The sequence below is a fragment of the Hordeum vulgare genome, chromosome 1H (genome assembly GCF_904849725.1).
Source record: "Hordeum vulgare subsp. vulgare chromosome 1H, MorexV3_pseudomolecules_assembly, whole genome shotgun sequence".
Taxonomy (NCBI): domain Eukaryota; kingdom Viridiplantae; phylum Streptophyta; class Magnoliopsida; order Poales; family Poaceae; genus Hordeum; species Hordeum vulgare.
The window spans coordinates 152,425,528-152,434,606 of record NC_058518.1 but is presented as its reverse complement, the minus strand read 5'-3'; the positions used below and the strand labels follow the sequence as shown (position 1 = coordinate 152,434,606).

Genomic DNA, 9,079 nt, shown 5'->3' with positions numbered 1-9,079 from the left:
ACTAAGTTAATAAGTTAGTCCCAAAAAGATATAAAAGGCATACAAAACATCCAAAGTTTGACAAGGTAATAGCATGGAACCATAAAAAATTATAGATACGTTGGAGACGTATCATCCACCACCATGGACGCTTCCAGGACGTGCCGTGAGTAGTCCTCCTTGGACCATGGGTCCATGACCAGTAGCTATGTGATGTCTTCTCTACAATCATGTGCTTCGATGGTTAGTTCTTGTGAGCTGCCCTACATGATCAAGGCATATATGTAATTCTCTTGCTATTGCTATGCTCGGTTTCTTGGGATCCGATGGATTATGAGATTATGTTCAGATTGTTATGAGTTATATATTTGATTATCCTTTTATATTATGTTCCTTAGTGATTCATGCATGTTCTCCATTGCTATTTATTGCTTTGGCCAAGTAGTAGATTGTAACTCCAAGAGGGAGCGTTATGCATGATTTTGGGTTCATGCCCCTCAATGTCTAGCTTGAGTGACAGAAACATGAGTCTAGGGGATGCGCTTGTTGCCACCAGGGAGAAAACAACAGTGCTTGTGACCACAGTTGCAAGGATTGTTTACCTTACACATAGTTCGTTAATGCAGTTGTCCATTGCTTTGAGTTTACATTTTGGGTGGGGCTCGCAACTTAATAGCGGCGAGATGTTCTCGATAGATATCTCAAGGTGGATGATTAGTAAGTAGATGCTGATGAATAAACGGTCGACTTGTCTTGGCGTACTGCCCATTACTATTGAACCTCTAACTATCAAGGAGCATAATTAGCATTGCAGTGCAATCATAATTCTGTCAATTGCCCAACTGTGATTTGTTTACCCAAACATAGTTGTTTATCATCTTTTGGGAGAGAGACATCACTAGTGAACATCATGTGACTCCGGTCCATATCACCATCATTGTTTACACCTCCATCATTTACCGCTTTCATTTACTTTTTCGTTGCAATCACTATTACCTTCCCGCTTGTGTTTTGATCCTTTGCAAACTACAAGGCCGGAGAGATTGACAACCTCTTTGTACTCGTTGGGAGCAAAGTTATTTGTTGTGTGTGCAGGTCCACGTCTTCTGCTAGCGCCAGGGTGGAAGACACCTACTTGTTGAGCCTAGGAGTCCTCCTAGTGCGATAAACCTTACAGTCTTCGTGTAAGGGAAATCTACTGCTGACTACATCTCCACCTTCCACTTGGGGTATCCAACGAGGGATGAGAAGTATATCCATCAACTCGTCCTAAGAGTACATTTTAGGAATTGATATGCAATGAATTGCTTATTTGGCATGTCTTGGGATAAATGAACCAAGAGTATGATTTTGTAGATCCCCATTGGATGATTCTACTCAATTGTCTAACCATTGCAATAGAGTGTTTTCAAGAACATGGAGGAGAACACAAATAGAATAAGTACTATTACATGCAATAATGCAACCTACACAAGGTTGAATCTACTTATATACATGCATGAAGTAAATACTTGTTACCGAGAAAGCATTGGTATGGAGTAGTAATTACTGAGTCATATACTCTTGGCTCTAATTCCCTCGTGATGACACCACCTTATTTTATGAATAAGCCAAGACAACAATGCTTCTCCAATGTACCTAGATCACTTTTAAGTACAATATGGTCACTTTCAAGCCAAGACAACAATGCTTCTCCAATGACTGAGTTAGGTATGATAGCACTATTAGCTATTTGATCATGTCAGTTGCCACCATGGGCGCCCTTTAAGCTATAAAAGGAGGCCCGAGGCAACCTAGCAAGGATTCAGACACTTCGAGATTCGACACTAGGTATATTAGGTCCCGAGGGGGATTAGAACCAAGTGTAAGTGTGCGTACGTGATAGCTCTCCCCGACAACCCTTGTCGGGGCAGAGCTTCGTGCAAACTTCATCTTCCTCAATCAATCCACCAAAGCAGGAATAGGGTTTTACGCTTCACAACGGTCCGAACCTGGGTAAAATCCTCGAGTCTCATCATCGCGTTGCCTCATAGTTAGTCTGTGCTCTTTGTGCCATACGACCTCCCCGCCGAACCACAAAGGGACCAAAAGGTCCCATGGGTGATTGTGTGCACATCCTGCACCGACAAAATCTATACCATTTTTTACTCCACTAACTTCTAGAGGATCGGCTAGGTGCGGCCACCCACACATGAGTAATTTTTTACTCCTCTAACTTTCCTCTGTCAGATCCTTCTTTAACTTTTAGGGGATCATTTGAGAAATGCCCTAACCTAGTTGGTGTGTATATGATCATTGTTGTACACTGCTAGTTACATATCACATCACTTGTTTTTCCCCGCCTACATCTATCTAGTTTTGGTCTTATATGACTTTGCTATTGCCGACATGTTTTTATGTGTGTGTATTGGTGTTGGTTGTATGCATCGTAGCTATGCACATGTCGGGTGTGTGCTCATTATGTTTTCTCTTGACACTTACTTCTGAGAAAATAAAATCCATCCTTTATCGAAAGAATCGGCGTGTTCATGTTAAACTGTCGATTCAATTCGATTAAGTGAGGTGAAAAGAGATGAGTAAGAACATGTTGGGTTTTTCCAAAAAAAGGCCATGTTAGTTCAATTGTTAGTCAAGTTATTAAAGGTTGATTTGGGTTGTCACAATTATTCTATGAGAATTTTTGACGTGTCGGTCGATTTTAGCTTACCGCGAACATGGGGCATGCGAGTCGTGGATTCCATAACAAATGTGAGCCATGAGTGAGCGAGAGTTAGGGATCGTCATGGTGTCGATTGCGGGAGCGTGTCACATGGTAGTGGGTAGTGGTTAAGGGAAGGGCGGGGAGATGAGGCAAGTGTGGCAATGTCATAGGTCATTGGAGGCGTGAGCTAGCGATTGGGCCAACATTGTCGATGATGCAGGGAGAAAGAAAAAAACAATGTGATGTCTTCTGGTTCCAAAATTTGATTAAAGAAAAAACCAATCAAGCATCTAATCAATATATGGTTCTAAAAATATTACATGTGTAGGATAAGTGTTACAGAAAAGCGATTCGAAACAAACTTCGAACTAGTTTAAGTTTCAGCTTTAAAAGACCCCTTGATCCGAATGAATCTCTTGTTTTAATTCAAAGGGTTGGCCTGCCCTTCTTTGTAGAACTTAACCGGGAAGGGGCGGGGTAAAACATGTAAATAAGTACAATATGATTACTAAACTTCATCAAAAATAAATTTAGGGATGTCGTGGGTTTTATTTGAGGTAATCGTCCCATTGCAAGAAATCTGACATATCTTCCACAATCCAAAGTTTGACATCCCAGCTGGAACTGCCTTGGCTTCAAGATTTTTCTTTCTCCCCCATCCTTTTCGCTGCAAGGATGGGTTCATCATCATTGGATGAAGACATCAACGAATGCATGAGCATATCCAAAACGAATCTACATCCACTCATTGTGATGTGGGAGAGGAGACAAATGGATTGACGAGTGATGTGATATAAGTGGGCAGGGTGGTATATATAGGTATGTGGAATAGAGTTGTTGGCAAACTAGCCACTAAAAATATAGCTACTTGAAAAGTAGTTGTAAGCATTATAACTGTTGCAACTACAAACCATTTGAAGTATAATTGTTGAATTGGTAGTTAAAAGTTGTGTTGAAATAGAGGGGGAAAATATAGACAATCTCGTGAAAAACCGGTAGTGTATATGAAGAAATCTTTTTAGACCATTATTTATATGGATATATGCAAAACCAAATATACACAAGTTCTCGAAGACTTTCTTAGAGGTGGGCGGAGGACAAGACATATGTGGGTAATTGTAGCTATTAGGACAGGAGTGTCTAACCATGAGACATTTGTATTTCATTTTTTGGTTTAGGTCAATTTTTTGTCCAATGACAAATTGTCACATGTATATGTTTCGTTGAGTTGAGTTCATTCCACCAATTGTAAATAAATTCATCTGATTTCATTTGGCTTTTAGGTCGGATTCTCACTTGGTGTGAGTGTTCAGCTCCACACCGCCCCGACCCTGTTGGGTTTTCCAACCCTCAGCCCGCCCTATAGGGCCCAAACGGCAAACTTGACGAGTTCCTGTTAGTGTGGTTTGGCATGGAAATCTGGCATACCATCTTGTTACATGCAAACTATGAATGATAGCTCAAGAATGACAAGTGTACTGAAGCAAGAAAAACTCAAAATGAATGAAGACCAAAAACTACTACTTGTGCATTTATCTTTAGAATAAGTCAAAATCATTCTTAGGGGTACTAAGGACTAAAAACTGAAAGTTGTCATTCATTGATTTCCTTATGGTTTCTCGGATGGACTTACATTGATTCATTGATATCCGATGCAAGCATTACATTGCCTAGATGGCGTTCTTGTATGTTGTTCGGAAGTATTTATCATGATTTTCCGATGTATGATTTCCACATTGTAGTTTGGTAAATCTGACTTGTATTTTTGAGCCTCTTCGTAGTGTTGGCGATGCTATTCTACACATTCTTTAATCACACACATTGTGTGTGATTCTACGGGATGCGCATTTTAGAGCAATTGTCGTCGAGTGTCTAAACTCTAATTAGAGTCCCTGCCTAACATGGACAACTTACCTTATCCTTTGTTTTTGTTCATGCAACAATAGGGTTCTTGACTTAATAAGAAACGAAGCTTCAACATTTTATAATACAAAATAAGAAGTTCTGCATCTTCTCCATTTCTGAAAAACATATTAATGTTCTCACATGGAAACAATAACATGAGATGTCAAAACAATCCATGTTATGAACAATGCAAATTGGTCAAAGGGTAAAATTAAAATGAACATGTAGGATTGTTAAGTCTGGAAGGTAAGAAAATCTAGAGAGAAACACACAACATAGTACTTCATTGGATGCACCACACAAATTTACGAGCTTATCTAGTGAATTGTATGATTAGATTGGTCCATGTAGGATCCTATTAAGTGTTAACAACCATTGGGCTACTCACATGTCTTGTGTTTTTCCACAATACATGTATGATAGAACGATGCAGAGCTACATTTTGACCAAATTATTTCAATGTCGAAAATAATGTGAACAAGTTTTTTGTCCTTGCAAATTGCAAGCACCTTACAAGAAACTTATTGTTAGCTGGCCTACTCAAGCAATGCATTAATTTTTCGGCAAGCTAATCAACCAAGTAGCCTGAGTAGATAGCATTTCTCTACGGGTCATCGTAGTTAACAATACTAAGACACTTTCATGTTTAGAGTTCATGCCAACAACATAAATCCCCTATTCCATCATTTTAAGATTCACTCGGGGGACAAAACGGAGACCCACTAACAAAAAAGAGCACTTTCTAAACTCTACAAACAAGATTTTGGTCAACTAGTCCTCATGACGAATGCAATGAAACATAAATGATAACACACATAGTTTAGTAAATCTATCTTGGTAGCTTCATCAAGTAAGAATCACAAAGATTAATTGTTATCCATAAATTTTGTCTTTGTGAAAGTGAAACTAGAACTACAAGAACAACACTATAGGGTTGGCTATTGTAGCTACTATAAAGTCTCCGTTTTAGAGTTTTAGACAAGATATACGATGGATATATAACATAACTAGAGAGTGGATACTCTCCTATACGTCTAGTAAAGATATGCAAGGGATATAATATCATCATTTTTCTTTGTAAATAGGCCATCTAATATATTGGAAATTAAACTATAGTTCAGAGTTACCCTATACTTATGCCCAGCAAACAACGCTAAGATTGTATCTTACTACACCAAAAAGTTCATATCCTATACTAGACCGTATAATCTACCGTCTCCTTGTGTGTACTATTTGGTGATACCCTGGCCGAGGAAAACAATTATAATTCAATGGAAATCTCACTAAATTCGCAATGTTGGACTAAAATTCCGAGTACAACTTACCCGTAGCAACCGACTGACGTCTGCTCCTGCTCCATCGAGATTCCTGTTTGTGCCCGCCATCCCAGCACTCATCTCATGCACACAGAATGATGATGGTGCATTGACGTGCCCTTGCTCCTCCTCCTTCTCCTACACTTGCCAATGGCGGTCGTGTCCTTCCTGCTCGTGAACCTCGACTCGAACTGGTCCTACACCCACAGGAGGGCGTGACGAGATGGAAAGGAAGGAGAAAGAAAGGAATTCGGTCGAGGAGGATGCATTCGAGAGAGGGATTTGGGAGAGGAGACGATCGAAGTGAGATCGATGCACCTTACCTCAGAAGTGTACTCAATGTGTAGAACTCCTATTTGGCGCCCTTAACGCTAGTTATGTGCTTACCCACAAACTGGTGCACTCGTCCTCTCCGTTCTGGCCTTGACCCTTTTAACTCTCTTTTTCATTTTATTAAAATTCAAAAATAATGCATGAGTTAAGATTCGAAATCCAAACCTCATGTTTTATTTCCAACGACGGGAGTAACTACCCGGTACATATCACTTGTTGTGCCTACTTCTATTTTTTTTCTCTTCTTGTTGTGCACATTATCGGTTCACGTGCCCACTGTTTTGTGGGACTTTTTTTGATTCGGTTTTTCTTTTTTCGTTTTTTTCATGAACTTTCTTTTGAATTTGTTTGCCTTTTTTACTTGTAAAAATTCATGAACCATTTTTTCAATCCACAATTTTTTTTGCAAATTTGTGAACATTTTCCAAACTCGTATTTTTTAATACTCACAAACATTTAAAAATTCGAATGCAGAAAATACTCACAAACATTTTAAATTTCGAATGCAGAAACAATTTTCAAGTTCACAAGCATTTTTTCAAACTCATGGACTTTTTTAATATTCACGAACATTTTGAAATCCAAATACAGAAATAATTTTCAAGTTCACAAACATTTTTTTCAAACTCGTGTACTTTTTTCATTTTTGTGATTATTTTGCAAATTCGTGATATATTTTCTGAAATTCATTGACCTCCTCCAAATTCCGTGAAGTTTTTTTCCTATTTATGGACCTTTTTTCCTTTTTTGTGAACTTCTTTCAAATAACGAACCTTTCAAGTTTTGCACTTTTTTCAATTCTAAACGTTTTTTTATGTTCATGAACTTTTTGAAATCATTTTTTTAAATCGATGAATTTTTTCATAGCCGCAAACTTTTTTTAAAATCTGTGAACATTTTTGATTTGTCATAAACTGCTATAAAAATTTGCCCCAACAATGTCCCTGCTTTCAGGTCTATCCGTTTGCCCCAACAATCCTAGTAAAAGTAAATCGTGTGCCCCAACGGCTATATGGATCAGTGCCACAGAAACCTCTCGGGGACGGCCCTGATTAGACGTATCCAATCACGCTCCTCTGATCGAGAACGGACACGGACGCGAAACGCTCCCACGTCTCTGTCTAATAGCCGGCTAAAAGTGGCGGCGGCGGCCAGATCCGCGCCGCGCAGCTTCCCGCCGCGTTCGACTGGTTCAGGGATGCGGGCGGTGGGGCGGTGGGGCGGACGCGTATCTCTACGACGACCTGGACGCCGTCGCCATCCCGGCGCTCCTCGACTCCCGCTTCGACGGCGAGAAGGTCGACACTCAAGCGCTTCCTCGCCCTCATCTCGCTGGGCTTCTACGTCGACCACCGCTTCCCGCAGGTCCGGCTAGCGTCCCACCCTTCTCATCCCTCTCATCTCATCTCGCGCCGCGGAATCTGGCGACTAAATTGCGTGTGCCGTGTGTGCTGCGGCGCAGGCAGTCAAGATTCAAGAACATGCCTACATAGCCGCTTGGGGTGAAGGAGCTCGTCTACGTAGTCGCTTGGTGTTATCATTGGAAAAGCTGGAGATACTATAAAGCATATCCAACTCCAGTCAGGGGAAAGATCCAAGCAACAAGGGACATGGATTTTCAACCCGGGTCACAGACAAGATTGGTTGATCTTTCGGGCACTCCTGACCACATCAGCAAAGCTGAGCAGCTGATAAGTGATGTTCTTGCAGAGGTACTATGCTATCTTTCTTATGGTCACGACTTTAGATTTAGTTGTATATCCATTTATTCAACCATACTTTTCATCTGACCTTCTGCAGGCTGATGCCGGCTCATTTGGCACTATCCCTAATTGGAAGTACAATGCACCTCAACCTAGTGTTGAACAATTCCAGATGCAAATTGCTAACAACAAGGTAAACTGACTGCTTTCTAGAATTGGGTTTGTTTGTCGGACTTTGAAAATCTTACGACACCCCAATATAGCAATGGGGGTTTCTTGTAAGCTTCCCAGCTGATATTATTTCACGGACTTCACTTTCTTTGATGGTGAAAAACCTTGCCTATTAATTCCATGTCCGACTATTTTTTTGGCGAGACTAAAAAATCAATGCAAGCCAAATCTGGAGCTTGTATACAAAATTCTTATTGCAAAGTCTAACATAAATTTGCTGGCTGAACCTGACATAACTTACCATTGAATTTCCTTAATAACTTTAGCGCTGTGTAATGTGTTTTGTTGTTGCATTTTTTTTTTCATTTTTCTTATGATTTACCAAGTAAATTAACATCCAAGTTCTAATTTTGCTCAACTAGAAGTAGAACTCATGCTCCTTTCATCTTCATGTAGAACTCATGCTCCTTTCATCTTCATAACTATCTATTTTATTATTCTCCCTTTTCTCCTTGTTAGTTAGTATTATATTTCGTATCATCTTCATCATTACCATCGGTAATAACAATAGTAATAGTACTATTGGATTTGTCCTAAAAAATCCTTCTGTAGGTCATTCTTTTCCATTTGCCTCCTGGTGATATTTCAACTGAAAGAACACTGTATATTGATGGTAGTGCAGAGCAAATTGAAATAGCAAAGTAGCTTGAGTGAGGTTACCAGTGAGGTCAGCTTTCTTTCTCTTTTCAGTTTTCACGCCACCTCCTAACTGCTGCAGCTATTTGTTATTTCTCAGTGTTGTTAAAATCATGTGGGTTTAATTATCATTTTTTTATATGTTACTGTATTTTTTGTCTCGGTTTATATTTCTCTACTTGACCTTCCTTTTCCATTGTTTGCTTTTGGAACTCTTCTCTTTATTTATGATATACCCTATATTCTTGTCAAATGTACATGTCCAAAACGTTATC

General features: G+C 39.7%; 1 pseudogene; it reads left to right on the top strand.

Annotated features, from left to right (window-relative positions):
- The first annotated feature begins 7,172 nt into the window (after positions 1-7,172).
- LOC123397729 lies at positions 7,173-8,834 on the top strand (annotated as a pseudogene).
- The last annotated feature ends 245 nt before the right edge of the window (positions 8,835-9,079 follow it).